At 33.6% G+C, this 16,961-nt stretch overlaps 1 pseudogene; it reads left to right on the forward strand.

Annotated features, from left to right (window-relative positions):
• The first annotated feature begins 10,952 nt into the window (after positions 1 to 10,952).
• LOC112021001 (IAA-amino acid hydrolase ILR1-like 5) lies at positions 10,953 to 15,644 on the forward strand (annotated as a pseudogene).
• Positions 15,645 to 16,961: the final 1,317 nt, after the last annotated feature.

Here is a 16,961-nt window from a genome sequence, read left to right on the forward strand (position 1 = left end):
CACACTGCCACTGCCATGGATTTGTATTTTGCTTTTGCTGACGATCTACTCACTATTGGCAGCTTCTTTGACTAATTTCCTAGTAATTGGAATTGAGTCATAAGAGTGTGTGACACTTGTGTGTAGGGGTGTCAAATGGGTGGGTTTGGATGGGTTATACAATGTTTTAGATTATCTTTATTATCTCTATTAGAAACACTATAAAATATTAACTAATTGATTTACAAAACTTTTGACAAATGTTATGTTACAATGAGATTATTATTCCTTTGTTTTTTTAATATTAAAAAACAAGGGTGCATGATTTCTTATCTTAAAGATAAGCTGCACGATATAGACTTTGTGGAAAAGTGTAATCACCGCAAAAGGAAACTTTGCCCATCCTTTTGGTACCAACTTATTTAATTTTTATTGATAGTTTACTGTAGAAAGTTTGTTTAAGTGTAGTTTTATTAAAAATATAAGAACAATTTTTGGACCATACCCTTTGTCACACATATTTCTATAATTGTATTATGCGATATAATGTGATTTATTGTCTTTCACTTTTACATGGACCCACTAATTACAACCTGACACATAAAAATTGTGGCAAATTAAATTGTTGCACAAAAGGGTGTAGTCCTAGAATTTTTTCAAAAGATAAACCAAGAAAAAAAAAACTGATGGTAAACAGAGTGATATGCTTGCCATATTCCAGGCCACATAAATTATGTGGCAATATGGTTGCATATTTTACATTGGACTTGGGCAATTTCAACAAATGCCTATTCAAGGAAGGAAGGAAAAGGAGAGAGAGAGAGAGAGAGAGAGAGAGAGAGAGAGAGAGAGAGAGAGAGAGAGAGAGAGAGAGAGAGTGTAGCCTAAGAAGCAAAAGACTCTAAGTTTTTTTTTTTTTTTTTTTTTTTTAAAGCTTATCAAAGCCTATGTATACTTATGCCACCTCACTTGGGCTTTATATTTCATAGTATTTATGTTATTTTTAATATCTTAAACTCAAATCAATTAAACCCATTTAATTGTGAGCCTCCTTTTTAATTTACGTATAAGAATTAAATTGGTATCAAAATTATGGGGTGTTACAAAGGGGCTTTAGGTGTTAGTTTTAAATTTGATTCAGGTGGCTTTGTAGGATATAGGGAGCTATTTAAGTTTGGGCTTAAGTTGGGTGGGCTTAAAAAGGGTGGCCGAAGCCAAGTGGGATGGGACGGCTTGAATCATTAGCTTGATCTATGAGACCCTGTGGGCTATGGGCTTGTGAAGAGTGTTTAGCCCTTGAAGAGTGAAAAACATATGGCTCATCATCTTTTCCTGTGCTAGTGGGATCATCATTGCTGTCGTGTGTGGGTAAGTTTGCCAGCTGTTGATTGTTGGTACCTCTTACCGTACCAGTCCCTTGCATTGAACCAGTCCCTTGCGTTGCTACAAAAATTGTGTTAGTACGATGGTACGTTTGTCCTGGTTTGCTGACGTGGCTTCGCCTGATTTTGCCATCTAGACAGAATCAGGTGTGGGTGAGTCTACTTCGGCAAGAGAGCTTGGAGGTAAGAAGTGGTTGGGGACCAAGAATAAATCATGCGGCGTGGAGCTATTCTCTGACTTTAACCATGGCCCCGCTGCGATGAGCTCATGGCCAAAAGAATTACAGATAAGGAAGGCCTTGCCTTGGCAACCATAGGGTTTCATGGTCGATAATACCGTAGCAGTAGCACACTTCTGCCAGTTTCTCATATTTGAAACTAATCCATAGGTGAGGTAGTTTACCCCTTGGAAGGAAAATACCAGGCACAAGAGGTTAGAGGAGCTCAACTCTAACTTGGATACGGGTAAACCTTTTCCATACTCCACTGTCCTCACGGGCAAGATCGATCTCAAAAATTTTCTCCCAGTTTTTAGAGATTACTGGGGGACTTCCAAAGTTGGGGGAGCTCATGAATTTGAACCCAGACCATAGACGTTGAGAATGGAATCTCCTGCCACGCTAGCGAAGGAGTCCATTGCTTTAGAACCAAGCGCCCGCCTCTAATGGACCAAGGTCTTCTTCAGAAGGCATTGTTCAAGTCTGCTTCATGGTTGAAGTGGAATATGAAATGTTTTTATCCAAACGGCTGACACGGATCTGAAAGGATGGTTTCCATGCTCTGTTGACAACATTGGAGATCGTAGTTGTGCCGACGTTCTTATATGTTATGAGTTTTCCTATCAGTATTATGTTGGATTTATTTGGGTCTTGTTGGTTTGGAGGGAGCTCTAGATATGCGTCGATCCAAGAGATGTTTTCAGTTCAAGTAATAAGATCTGAGACCTCTATGAAAGGAGGTTAGGACGGGCAATTGATATCTATGCAGGCTAGAGAGAGCACATAAAGGAATATGTGAGGAAAAGGGAAAGGGTAGGAGGTGCTATAGAGAGCACAGATACTTGTACTAGGGTTTGAAATATAATCTACTTATTCAATTCCCTCTTTGTTTACCATAAAATGGTATAATTGTAAGAGTCACATTCAAGGTTTTCAAAGATTCCAAAACAGATCCTATAATATATATATATATATATTGTGGGGATAAATGGCTCGGATAAGGGAATTGGGCCGTGGGCCGTGCTTGAGGACGCTAAAGAGCCCAAGGACAAAGTTAGTAAAGGCAAGTAGGTTATTGGGCCAAGGATGAGAGTTGGTCATGACAAGTAGGTGATGTTGTTTGAGGAGACAAACCTCCTCGGGAAATAGAGTTGAAGCCTAAAGTCTGACCACCCAACAAGTACTAGGAAGTGGATAACCATGCTTGGAAGGAGGATAAGCTTCGGAAAGAGGAGAGTCAATAGATAGTTGAGACATATCTGGGAAAAAAGCTGCTACCACCACATTGAATACTCTGCACCTAACTAACTGGCTGCATTAATGTGGAGGTGATGTCTGAACAGTGACATCTAGCCTTATAGCTACCTACAAAGACTTCAAGAAGGTTCTGATAGGACAAGTATCAAGAAGATGAGTTATTTGATCAACAAGTGAAAGGCTAAGATAAAAGGAGGTGAAGGAATATAGAAAGGAAAGGATTCCATTACAGGGGATCATTAGAGAGAAAGAAAAAGAACTACTTTGTAATGAAGAACTTGAATATTTGTATAAGTCTAAGAGCTTAATACAAGAACATACCATCCTCGGACTTGACCGATGAGTGTTTTTATTTTTAACTTGTTATTCTTGTTCATTCTAATACTAAATTAACCCGTAGTGATTCATATTTGACTCGTTAGACGTTCAGCATTAAACTCACTTTCTAACAAATTTATTGTTGTGGGCTTGTTGGGCCATTGTCCAAATCTTTTGGGCAGTGGATCAATTTGAGTCCTTACACACACACACACACATCTATATAATACTAAAAGCTGAAGCGTAGCAATTAATGTTGCTACGCTCACGTTGAGTCACGTCAGCAGCCATGTCATTTTCATCATATTTTCTGAATTTATCCTACAATTTTAAAATAGTTTTTATCAATTTTAAAATACTAATAAATCTAAAATAATTTCCAACCCTATCTCTATCATAAAGCCCACTTCTTACATATTTAATTCCACCATAAAGCACAAATCCAAAGCCTTTTCAATCAAAACCTTTGTGAAACCTTTTGTTTTCTTCCGGTCCTTTTGTTGCAAGCACGTCACTTTTTTTTTTTTTTTTAATCTTTATTGATTGTTTATTTCAAAATTAATTCTTATAAGTGATGAAAACGTTTGAGTTTGTGATGTTTGAGTTTCACCGTCTACTAACCATTTGGCACAGGATATATACTAAAAAAAACTGCTAGAGAAAGAGATATAATTGACAAACGTTTGAGTTTCATTGTCTGCTAAACGTTTTTTTTTATAAAGTCTACTAAACGTTTGGCACAGGATATATATTAAAAAAAAACTGCCAGAGAAAGAGATAAACGAACTTTTTTTTTTTTTTTGAGAAATAATTACAGATAAACGAATGTATGATCTGCTAGAGAAAGAGATATAATTGACAAATGTTTGAGTTTCACCATCTGCTAAACGTTTTTTTTTTTTTTTAATAAAGTCTGCTAAATGTTTGGCATAGGATATATATTAAAAAAAACTGCCAGAGAAAGAGATATAGCTTCATGACTAAACGTTTGGCACAGGATATATATTAAAAAAAAACTGCCAGAGAAAGAGATAAACGAACTTTTTTTTTTTTTTTGAGAAATAATTACAGATAAACGAATGTATGATCTGCTAGAGAAAGAGATATAATTGACAAATGTTTGAGTTTCACCATCTGCTAAACGTTTTTTTTTTTTTTAATAAAGTCTGCTAAACGTTTGGCATAGGATATATATTAAAAAAAACTGCCAGAGAAAGAGATATAGCTTCATGGTAGTGGCAATGGAAGCAATATTTAGTCATAAATGATCATATCAGTTCCTATCAAAGAAGGGAATAAAATCCACCTTCACTGGAAGTTACAAGGAATTTGGAAGCATATTTTCCTCACGCCAGTTTGCCTTTATTTAGTACTTAACTCCATGCTAATCGACATCAGGTACCCTATGGCCAGACCAAAACAATAAATGAAAAACTGGAACCCAGGCTCGATAGCAGAACATTTTCCTCGGTAATTTTCAACTAATCTCTCATCTTATTGTCTTCAACTAATCGCTTATCCTATTGTCTTCATATAGGTTTGCTGGCAATTTAGGGAATTGTTTTTGGATTTTTTTTTTTTTTTTTCCAGTTTCTGAGTTTTGTTCCTTTGCTTTCATGAGTTTCAGTTTCATGTTCTTTTTTTCTTTTTCTTTTTTTTTTTTTCTTTTTCTTTTTTTAACTTTTCTGGTTTGCTATTTGGGTTATTAGAGAAGAAGAGAGAGAAGGCAGTGGAGCAAACATAGGCCAAGAAGGGATCAGATTTTTCAAATCCACAATAATTACAAGGTTTCCCACGACTCATTCCCCAACAGTTATTTCCCGAAAATAAAAAATTTTGCTTGTATTTTACAAATACAGGTACACGATGTTTAGTGCTTCCTCTAACTTTATAAAGCCCACATATAAATCACATAGGATATCACCATTCACCAACTAAACACTTCTCTTAACTTGTGTCAAATCCACATGTTAAGGACTTGAGTTAGTTTGGTTGATAGTTGATACCATGATGTTATATTAATCTACAACAGATTTGAAACAATAACCTTGATTTTGATGCTGAGAAGAAATGCAAGCCTTTTGTTGTAAAATTAGCCTCTATCACATTCTAGAGTTGGTAATGATAAATACCTATAAGCCATTACTTTTAGTTGCAGAGAAATTATGAATCTATCAACTATCGAACTATTTGACTAAGGCTAATAACATTTGATCTGATAATGGACTTTTCTTTGCATGTTTCCCTCATTAGGCACATCTCTTAGGCCTGTTTAGTTGCCCATGAATCAAAACCATTCATATTTTGTATAATACTACATTTAAAAATTGTCACTGTATTGGATAGAATGACTTATTTGTGCAAATTCATGAAATGCCACTCCAATTTTTTTCATTGAAATAAGTTATATGGTTTCACGTTTGGGCTATGTTTTATGCTAGATCATTTGTTGTTTGAAATAAGTTAATGGTTTTGTGTTTTACTATAATGTGGATTTTAGCAAAAGATCTTTATTTTATTTTTGAGAAAATTGGTTTGAATTCAAAATGGCTTGAGAGTGAGGTTATGATTAGTTCAAAAACCCTTTTATGATTGTCTTGCCCTGTATGCATATAAGCATGCAAGGTTGTGTGTGTATTTTTCTCATTGGAAATAATTAATTTCATTAAATGTCTTTCTTATATTTGGAGGGTGTTTTTTTAATTTGTAGGTTTGGAGAATTGACGGGTTTTTACTTGAGTTCTTCTGTGATGTAGAAGGTACGTTTTTTGATGTGTCACAGTATGCATTCTTTGGCAAAGATGTTGTTGAGTTGGGGGGGTTGCCATTCTTCATCGCTTGGAGTTTTTAAAATAGTTAGTGATGTTATTACTTTAATTTTAGGAGTTTCCCTCTTACCTATTTTCTTTATTTGGCCCTTTGTTTTACTAATCTACTTAAATTTTGTTCTTTTAATTCAAAGTTTTCTGAGTTAGGTTTGATCTTATTGAAATTATAAAAAAATTTAAAAAAAAATAAAATTCTGAGCAAGGTATGCTTCTTTAGTTTTAGATATTAATTTTTGAGTGTCAATGTCTTTTAATTACTGTTTTATTGTATATTTAGCTACTATAGTTTCTTTTTTCTTTTTCTTTTTATGGGTTTCTTCATTGCATGTTATATAATTTATTTGGAGTTTGATATTAGAATTCATGTTTATTTTATGAAATTTTAACTTTATGTTAGATTTTTTTTTTTGGGGGCCTAATTAATTTACTTTTGCATATAATTCTAAACATAAAAGCCAATTAGGACTAGATGTAGTGCATAATTGAACATAAGTGTAGAATTTAGAGGTCGGGCTTGGTGCAATGATAATTACCTTCCACAAAACAAGTCACTATGGTAGTTGGAAATACTATAGTATGGCCCATCTGTTTTTGGTTTCAAGTAGTCACAAATCACATAAACCTGCAAAATAATTTGGATTCCATTCTTTTTTGGCAAAATCTTTTTGTTGAGAACAATACACTCCTATGAAACTAAAGCTCCAATTGTTTCCAATTGATGATGGCACTCGGAAAAGGGTGAGATTAAAAAAAAAAATTATTTTTTTGATAAGTGAGATTTAAAATAAATAAAAACCTTTTGAGGGTAGTATGAGATTTTAGTAGCATAATAGTTTTCAATACATAAAATTAAATTTATTTCTTTCCATATGTTCGGAAAAGGGCGAGATTAAAAAAAATATATTTTTTTGATAAGTGAGATTTAAAATAAATAAAAACCTTTTGAGGGTAGTATGAGATTTTAGTAGCATAATAGTTTTCAATACATAAAATTAAATTTATTTCTTTCCATATGTTCCACTTTTCACAGCATAATTAAGCATAATCCTTACATGAAGCTTTTTTTTTTTTTTGGGTTTGTGTATATTGTTAATTTTTAATTGTCTTGGTTATTTGTAGTTTTTTTGGGCACTAATATATATTTGTCTCAATTTTGTGATACTTTGACTAGCATTTTCTTTCATTGTTGCTTTTAATTATTTTTTTATAGGTTTAGGAAGAATTTTAGACTTGCATTTTCTTTTTCTTTTTTTTTTCTTTTTTTTGATAAAAGTAATTACCTCTTTGCAATAAAAAAATTTAAGCTGAGGTTTTGGTTTTTCTTTCATCAAGCCAGAGCAATCGTGGTAACTCTTGCTGCTACTATTGGCTTGCAAGAAGTAATGGGAGGACATGCACTATTATAGCAGTGATTTATCTAGAGAGTTTAGTTTGATTTGCATTCTGGTTATTAAAATGTTCCCTCAAACATCACTATGTTAGCTTTTGAAGTTACTATTGCTATATAATTTTTTTTTTCTTTCAATGGCCTATTGTAGTAATTGTGGAAATTGCTATCAAATGAATAAAAGTATTTGGGGTGCGCAATGATTTGCTATACAAGATCTGATGATTAGTAAGTATTTGGTTCCAAGAATACTAAAGCCAAGAGTGTGAAGTAGTTGCAGATTTTTTTGGGGCTGTTTGCTTTTGTGGCCAAATGTCAATTGGGCATGAGCTTTTTATGGGATGTTATGCATCTAAGTATGCATCAAAAATGTGTTTGGCGTGGTAGCAGTATGAAATTGAGACAAATGATAATGAAATTGAAAATTGGGAAATGATTTGATTGCGCTTTAGAAGCAAGTTAAATCTAGATTGGCTCTTCAATTAAAGGATCATATAGAATAATTGTTCAACTTTTTCTTTCAATTTTTTTTTTTTTTTTTAATATAGAATAATTGTTCAACTTTTTCTTTTTTTTTTTTTTTTTTTTTTTTTTTTTTTTGTGTTGAAAAATGTGATACAAATGTCAACTGGTATAAAATTTCATTTTGGTAAACTTTGTTGACCGTAACCCCTCTCTAATTGGCCATTGAAACATAAGTGCATAAATATTAACCTTAAACACATTCAATCCAAAGAAAATCCACTCTCAAGAAATTTTCACGGTTGGTTTTACACATACTCTTTTAGACCCAAACACATTATACCATTTAAAAAAATTTAAAATGATATTAAACTATAGATTTACAACTTAAAATGATGTTATAACTCTTTTCTTCTTTTTAATTTTATTTTAATTTTAATTTTCAATAGAATGTAATCTGCTACACAATGATTACTCTTTATAGAATAAAAGAAATATTAAATTTATTTTTCAATAGCATTCCCGTGCATCGCACGGGTTAGCGACTAGTTATATATAAAAGTTGAAGCGTAGCATTTACTATTGCTATGCTCCTATTGAGCCACATCAGCAACCAAGTCACTATTTTATTTTATTTTTTTGGTTTTCCATCTTTATTGATTGTCTATTGCAAAATTAATTCTTTGTGGCCAAATGTAATGCACTACACGCCATCATAAGTTCTAATTGTTTATTATCTACATTGAAAGCTCCTTTCAACATTGAGTGTCATTTTCTTTCCATCCTAATCCATATATACACACACACACACACACACACACAATACATTTTGCTACTCAATTATTGAGCCACATCATCCACTTATTTTCTATCTCTTCTTTTCTTTTTTAAACTTTTCTTCTCACTACTCTCTTTAAAAAAACAAAAACAAAAACCTCTTCTTTTCCCTATTAGTCCACACCTACGGTTACACTTCCTCCAACCTTTTCCTTCCCTCTTTGCCTCTTTACCTCCTCCACTACTCTCTAATTCACCGTTACACTTCCTTCATAATTTTTCATAACTAGACTCTTCTTCTTCCCATTTTAATTGTACACGCATACAGTTACACTTCCCCCAACATTTCTCTTTCCTCTTTGCCTCTTTACCTTCCCCTATCTAAAAGTTAAAGTGTATCATTTACTGTTGCTATACTTCTATTGAGCCACATCATCATTTTATTTTATTTTTTTGGTTTTCCATCTTTATTGATTGTCTATTGCAAAATTAATTCTGTGGCCAAATGTAATGCACTACACACAATCATAAATTCTAATTGTTTATTGTCTATATTGAAAGCTCCTTTGAACATTGAGTGTCATTTTCTTTCCATTATAATCCATATATATATATACACACACACACAATACATTTTGCTACTCAATCATTGAGCTACATCATCGACTTATTTTTTACCTCTTCTTTTCTTTTTAAAACTTTTCTTCTCACTACTCTCTACAAAAAACAAAAACAAAGACCTCTTCTTTTCCCTATTAGTCTACACCTACGGTTACACTTCCTCTAACCTTTCCCTTCCCTCTTTGCTTTTTTACTTCCCCCACTACTCTATAATTCACCATTACACTTCATCATTTTTCATAACTTGACTCTTCTTCTTCCCATTTTATTTGTACACGCCTATAGTTACACTTCTCTAACCTTTCTCTTCCCTCTATACCTCTTTACCTCCCACTACTCTCTACTTCACCATTACACTTCATCATTTTCTCTTTTTTATAACTTGACTCTTTTTCTTCCCATTTTATTTTTATAAATTTGATATTATTTCTCCCATTCAATCCATATTTTTACCACAAAAAAAACTATAGTACTCTCTCTCTCTCTCTCTCTCTCTCTCTCTCTCTCTCGGTGATTTTTTTTTCTTTTTTATAATTCTAATTAAGATTGATGGTTTTTTTAAATGTGTTTTGGGGTTGTGTGTGTGTGTGTGTGTTTTTTTTTTTTTTTTTTTAATTTCTCATTGCAAAGTCTACTACCAATTGTTTAAACAATAAATTATGATAAAGTCTATCTTTTATTTCTTTGATTTCATTTTAATTTTGGTTAAGATAAATTTGTAATTTTGTGATGAGTTTTGATTACTTGATATCTCCTTATTCCTTAAAAGAGTTGAAACTTATAAAGTTTAGTTGTATATTAGGTTAATATAACACACTACAACAAAAGTTAGAAAGATATGGTTCACTTTAAAAAAATATTAATAAAAAATACAAAAAATTATATAATGATATATTTGTAGAGGTAAAAAGATAAAAAATACTTGTAGAAATATTTTAAAAAAAACTAACAATACTTGAAGTAGGTGTTACTTTTTATATATTCCACCCTATTATAATATATATATATATATATATATATATTTCCATGCATCGCTTGTGTTTGCGGCTAGTTCATCTTAAAGACAATAATTTTATTCACCACCGTAGATGGTCTAATACTAGTACAACCATGACATGAACAATAATAGTATCACAACATTTTACATAACTTTATTACAACTTGCCACAAGTCAAGTTGTAAGTAGTGAAAAAAAAATGATGGGTTTATATAAGTCCATATCTCAACCACTTATAGCTCATCAATCATTATGCGGTGAATAATGGCAAAAGTTATATAAAATGTTGTGATAGTATCATTGCTCCACAATCACCTTAAAGCAAGTGCTACATGTCCCTTGTAAACTTTGATCTTTCATTGTAAGGTATATTTAATTTACCATTTTTATGCCCTACACTTGTAAGTGGTCCTTTTCCTTAGAGTTCCAATTCAGGTCAGTACAAGGAAGGACCCAATGGTTTGTGTCTTCTGAATTCTGATCTCATTATCTGACATCAGGAATGAGCAGTGGTTGGGCCAAATTTGTATCTCCTCCTAGGATTCAGATTAGGTACTATACTGCCTACCCAAAGTAGTATTATTGCACTGTGTTGCAATAGTTATTAACGACTGAGATAGAAAGTTTGAAAGTCAACTTTCAATCTCAACCCCTTGATATAATTTTTATTTTTTTATTTTTAAAAGAGAGTAAAAAGTAAAAAGTTTTTGTGAGAGGAATGTGAGAAACCTGGTCCTGTTTTCCATTTTGTCCAAGATTCTGTTAATGTCGTTTTATGTTATTGATTTTCAGTACCATTCAGGTTGTAAAAGCTAAGATGGACACACCCTTTTTGATCTTCCACTGTCTTCATCTTATGTTGTTTCTCTCACTCACTTCCCTTTCTTCAATCCAGAGTTCTCAGCATCCAACTTATGTGCAACAGATTCTAAGCTCAGCTCAGCAAGACAAAGATTGGTTAGTCTCAATAAGAAGGGAAATCCATAAATACCCAGAACTCAAATTCGAAGAGCACAACACCGGTGTTCTTATACGCAGAGAGCTTGACAAGCTTGGCATCCCTTATTCATACCCGCTTGCCAAAACCGGAATTGTTGCCGAAATTGGCTCTGGTTCTCCTCCTGTTGTCGCTCTTCGAGCTGACATGGATGCTCTTCCCTTGCAAGTAATCCATAATCATTTTTGTTTTCAAGTTTTGTCTGTGTTTGTATATGTGAGTGTTTTTGTTTTCAAATTATAGTGTTTGATATGTGTAGGAGCTTGTTGAATGGGAGCATAAGAGTAAGATTGATGGTAAAATGCACGGGTGTGGACATGATGCTCACACAACTATGCTCCTTGGTGCTGCTAACTTGCTTAATCAACGCAAAGATAAGCTCAAGGTTTTTTTTTTTTTAATATTGCAATGAAATCATGAAAGTAATTTCATTCTATATGGGTTTAGTACTTTTGTTTTTAATGTGGGTTCTCAAAGGTGGATGTCGTAGCTGAGGTAGAATGGAACAATTTGAGGGGGTACGTGACAAGTGAACAGTAACATATGTTTGTGTGATAAATCTATCCATTAGTTAGGGGAAACTACGAAGGACCATGGAGAAACTCACTTTGTCAACAAAATTCAGTATAGAATGTTTCTTCCTTACCAATCATCTGCATCTTGAATACGCATTAAGATTAGCATTAGATTCAACTATGGAAAAAATGCATGTACAATATGACCTCTCATTTTTTTTTTTTTTTTTTTTTAATACAAGATAAAATTCTACTTTAGCCTAATCTAAGTGTATATGTGTGTAAAGCTCTCTTCTGGAGATTTGAACTTCAGCCCTTGCCTTTCATATCCCACAAACACTTATACTTATAGAGTGACCATTGCACCAAAGGTGTGCTGTGGTCTCTCATTGTTAGAGAGAGAATTACCATTGGTGGGACACTGCTCTATTGCACCCAGTTGTGAATATAAGCTACTCACTTTCTTTATTGTTTTTGATGTGCAATTCAGCTCTCACACATGCACTCACAACATGTTTCCCGTTATTACTCAATAAATTTATGAGAAACTAATGTAGGACATGGCTATGATTTTACATATACTAATTCAGTAGCAGCAAGATTTCTTATTAACGCAATAGGCCCTAATAGTGCAATAAGATTCTTGTGTTGTTCTCCTTGTAACAAACCTCTCCTGTTTCATGGACGATTCTCTCATAAAAAGTTCCATATCTTTGTTTTCTATGAAACCTAAATATGAGTCCCATGCCTGTGCCTTATTCAAATGCGTATCACAGTCACAGAGAAGAAAATTGTGAATATAGCAGATAATTGACTTGGTCGGCTTACAAAAGACAGCTCTTGACAGAGTACAAAACTAATTAAATTTAACTTTCTTAGCAATCCAATTTTTTATTTGTCCAAAATTTCATCTTTCTCAATGCTGTCTGTGATTACCAGATTTCTTTTCAGTGGGGTTTTACATCTGGGTAAACTACTACTTTGACATAGATATTTGTGGTTACTCTATCTTTATATTTGGAATTTTTTCTCATGATTGCTTTCCAAGGATCTAGTATATAGGATCAGAAGGTAGCAAGACCTTTCTAATCAACAAGCTATTCCAGTCCTTTTCCACCATTCCTTTTTTCTCTGAGGATTATGTGTATAAAGGGCTTATTAATATTTTTAGCTGGCTTAGCTGTCTATCTGGTGCAAGTGTGTTCATTTCTACCAGCTCTGTAAAAGAATGGAGGTTCAATTGTGAATTAACAGAGAATGGAAAAAATCAGAGAATAAGCTTGTGTAAACTGAGAATAAGCTTGAATTGTTCAAATGCAAGGCTTAAGATTAAATGACATTTGGAAATTTGAATCTCCTTTATGCTAGACTTTTTTCTTTGATAGAAAATGATAGTAACAAATGGAAGATTTAGTGGGCCTATTGTCTTAGAAATAACATACATTGTAATGAAAACAAAGAAAGAAATTTTTATCTTTGATGTGTATTCTCTAACTTTCTATAACACATTATACTGGACTCAACACAAGTACATTTAACGTGATGAGGATAAGAAATTTCTAAAGGGAAAAACTTACAAAATATATTCAATTAATATTCAATGATTTGTAATTTAAAAATTAAGTTCAACCATGATCCACTCTTTTGTTGTCCTGTGTATTCAGTATTTCCAGAAAATATGTCATTGAGCAATAATTAATAGATAACTGATTTAGAATTTACTTTTCATGTTCTTTACCGACACCACTCCTTGGTGTTTGCTAGAATTCTGACTTACCCTTGGAAAGTTGGCACTTGTTTCTAATTAGATTTTTATAAATTATTTTTGTCTCTCTGCTCTCAAAGTTGCCTAAATTAATCTTCAACATGTTTTATTCTAAAACCCCTTTTAATTTGGGACTGAAGGGAACTGTGAGACTTATTTTCCAACCTGCTGAGAAGGCAGGTGCTGGTGCATCTTACATGATAAAAGATGGTGCTCTTTGTGATGCTGAAGCTATATTTGGAATGCACTTTAGTCCTGTACTACCCACAGGAAGTATAAATTCCATTTCAGGGCCTGCCTTTGCTGCGATATGCTTCTTTGAAGCAAAAATAGTAGGAAAAGGTGGACGTGCTGAAGATCCCCATAGAAATGTGGATCCAATTCTTGCTGCGTCATTTGTAATTTTGGCATTGCAACAGATCATCTCGAGAGAAACTGATCCCCTTCATAGTCAGGTATGTCTCTATGTACTTGTTGGCCTCTCCACATGATAATTTAAACTTTTGGGTTGGATGATTATTGTAGCTTCCATTTAGCTCTATTGTTATAAAGCCTTCATCTAATTGAGTTTGACAACAACCACCACACACCACCCCACCACCCCCCCCCCGCGTACCCAACAAAATAAATTGCCCCCCTTTGTCTCTGCAAACTTACCTCTTTGAGGTCCAAATTGTTGTTCCCTTTAGTAACTTTTATAGGAAGTCTTCAAAAAAAAAATAAAAAAAATAAAATTTGGTGGGTGATTTTCAAAATCTTTCAGCTAGAAGGCTATGCAAGAATGAAGTGAATAGGCAACTTCTTTTTGGTTGTTGTTTTTTGGGGGGTGGGGGGTTTAGGTGACTGAAAGCATATAAAATATCCAATGTGACATGGAGCTAACACTTAGTTTTTCAAAGAGGTGGTACTACATTGGACACAATTCCAACGTATGTTGAATTTGGGGGCACTATGAGGAGTCTCACAACTGAAGGCTTGCACCAACTCAGGCAACGTTTGAAAGAGGTATATACTATACCTTAACCTTTTTGCCTTTTGCTTTATTAGAAAATAGTTTTGCTGCTTCATTGGTCTACAACAACACCAGGTAAGACGTGAATTCTCTTTGAAATATAAAGCAACATATCTTTTGTACGTTCAATTTATTCATATTTCAATTGTTCAATACTCTTTGTTTGCATTCGCTGTCATTGGTAATCCTCCTTGAAAAAGGGTGAACTGTAGTGGCAGAATCAAGCAGTCAGTTTTGGTGTCATGGAGATAACATTGCAATTTTTCCACCTTGACACTGTCATTTGTTCTTGATAGTGTTTCAAGATGCACCCCTTAGCTGACACTAATTGTCTGCTTTATGGAGTTATTTTAAGCTTCCCATTACATTCTTTTCCCCATAAATTCTTTTGTTTCTTTTTATAACTTTGTTGCGTTGGGCTTTAGTGTCTTGAAATTGAGTAGTTCATCAGTTCTGTGGCTAACTTTAAACTGATTTGTTTCCAAAGGCAAACATTTTAATTAGTGTAATCACTGGTTTCAAAGTTGTTGAAGTATATTACTGCAGCTGGTTGTAGGTTATTGCAGGACAAGCTGCTGTACACAGATGTAATGCATATATTGATATGAAAGAAGAAGATTACCCGCTAATGCCTGCTGTTGCAGAAGGTGGGCAAACTTTTGCTTGGTCCTCAGAATGTCAAGGCAAGTAAGAAAATGATGATGGTAAGTGAAGGCTGCCTATTATCAAGAACTGATTCCAGGAGTTATGTTTGGCATTGGAATTGTAAATGAGGACTTGGGCTCAGTTCACTCCCTGCATTCCCCTTCTTTCTTGATGAGGATGTCCTTCCAATTGGTTCAGCATTACACACTTCTCTTGCTGAGATATATTTGAGTGAGCACCAACGCTCACTTGTGCAATAAATGTTGAATATGGTGTTAATAACATTAACATTAATCTAAGTTTATCTCAATTGATAAACTCTTGTTGTCAAACTTGGATTCGAATTCCACCTATACCAAAAAGAAAGTTATTAGCGTATTGGCCTGATTGTAAAGAGCAATAAGCATGGAACACATATTGTAGGTTTCAAATTAGGGGGGAAAAACATTAACATCAATTCCATGGTGCTGCATTTGTTTGAAAATGTCTGTATATACAAGAAAAATGTAATGAAGTTGGTGTTCTAACCGATAAGTAACTTTACATTTTCTTATGTGGATATCTGGCTTTTGCCCAGGCAATTATTATTGATTGGCAACTTTGTCTATGGTATGCAACAAAGTGGTTCAGGGGAAAATTTCACCTACAAATCTACTCATATTCCATTTAAAAATCCTCACTCTTTTCAATTTCCTCTCATTTTGTCCCTGGCCTAAAGAGAGATGCATGCAATTGATTTGTAAAATGGAAGTGTGTTTTAATTAATATATATATATATATATATAAATTAAGTTAATAATGTTGTTGCAAAATTTATTACGAAATATATTATAGTTCATTAGGTCGTCTAATAGTTTTTACAAAATATTTATACCACACTAATCCTATTATCTTGTTATTTATTCTCAACTGTTTTGTAATTCAATATTTTTCCAACTTATAATAATTTTTAGCTTTAGAGGTAGTATCAGTTATTTTTTGGAAAGAACATATAGAATGTCTCTTTCAATGAACACAGAAAAAAAAAAAAAAAAAAAAAAATCTCAACCCTTGAATTTGAAAAATAAAATGTGAAAAGTTAATGTAAAAATGTTTTTTTGATAGGAATGTGAGAGGAACGTGGTGTTCTCTTCCTTTTTTGTCCAAGATTCTGTTAATGTTGTTTTCCTGGTGTTGATTTTCAGTGAGTTGTAAGCTAAGATGGACACACCCTTGTTGATCTTCCATTTTCTTCATCGTATTTTGGTTCTTTCATTCACTTCCCTTTCTCCAATCCAGAATAGGATCAATGTGGACTGAATATAACCGAATAGGACCAAAGTGGAAATAATGGACCAAATAAGATGAAAGTGACCGAATTGGACCAAAGTGGACCGAAATAGACCTAATAGGAACTATGTGGAGAGAATGGACCGAATAGGACCAAATAAGACTGATGTGGACTGAATAGAATTGAAGTGGACCGAATAAGACCTAAGTGGATTTTAGAGGATTGAAAAGACTAAAATGGACCGAATAGAACCGAAGTGGACAAAATGGACCGAATAGAACTGTGTGGAATCAATGTGGACCGAATAAGACTAAAGTGGACCAATGTGGACCAACTAGGACCAAAGTGGGCCGAATTAGACCGAATAGAATCAATGTGTATAGAATGGACCAAATAAGACTAAATAAGACCAATGTGGACCGAATAGAATTGAATAAGACCAAAGTGGATAGAATGGGCTATATAGGAACAAATTGGACCGAATAAGGAACGAAGTGGATGCAATAGGACCGAATGGGACCAAAGTAGACG

The sequence above is a fragment of the Quercus suber genome, unplaced genomic scaffold (genome assembly GCF_002906115.3).
Source record: "Quercus suber isolate HL8 unplaced genomic scaffold, Cork oak 2.0 scaffold_367, whole genome shotgun sequence".
NCBI lineage: Eukaryota > Viridiplantae > Streptophyta > Magnoliopsida > Fagales > Fagaceae > Quercus > Quercus suber.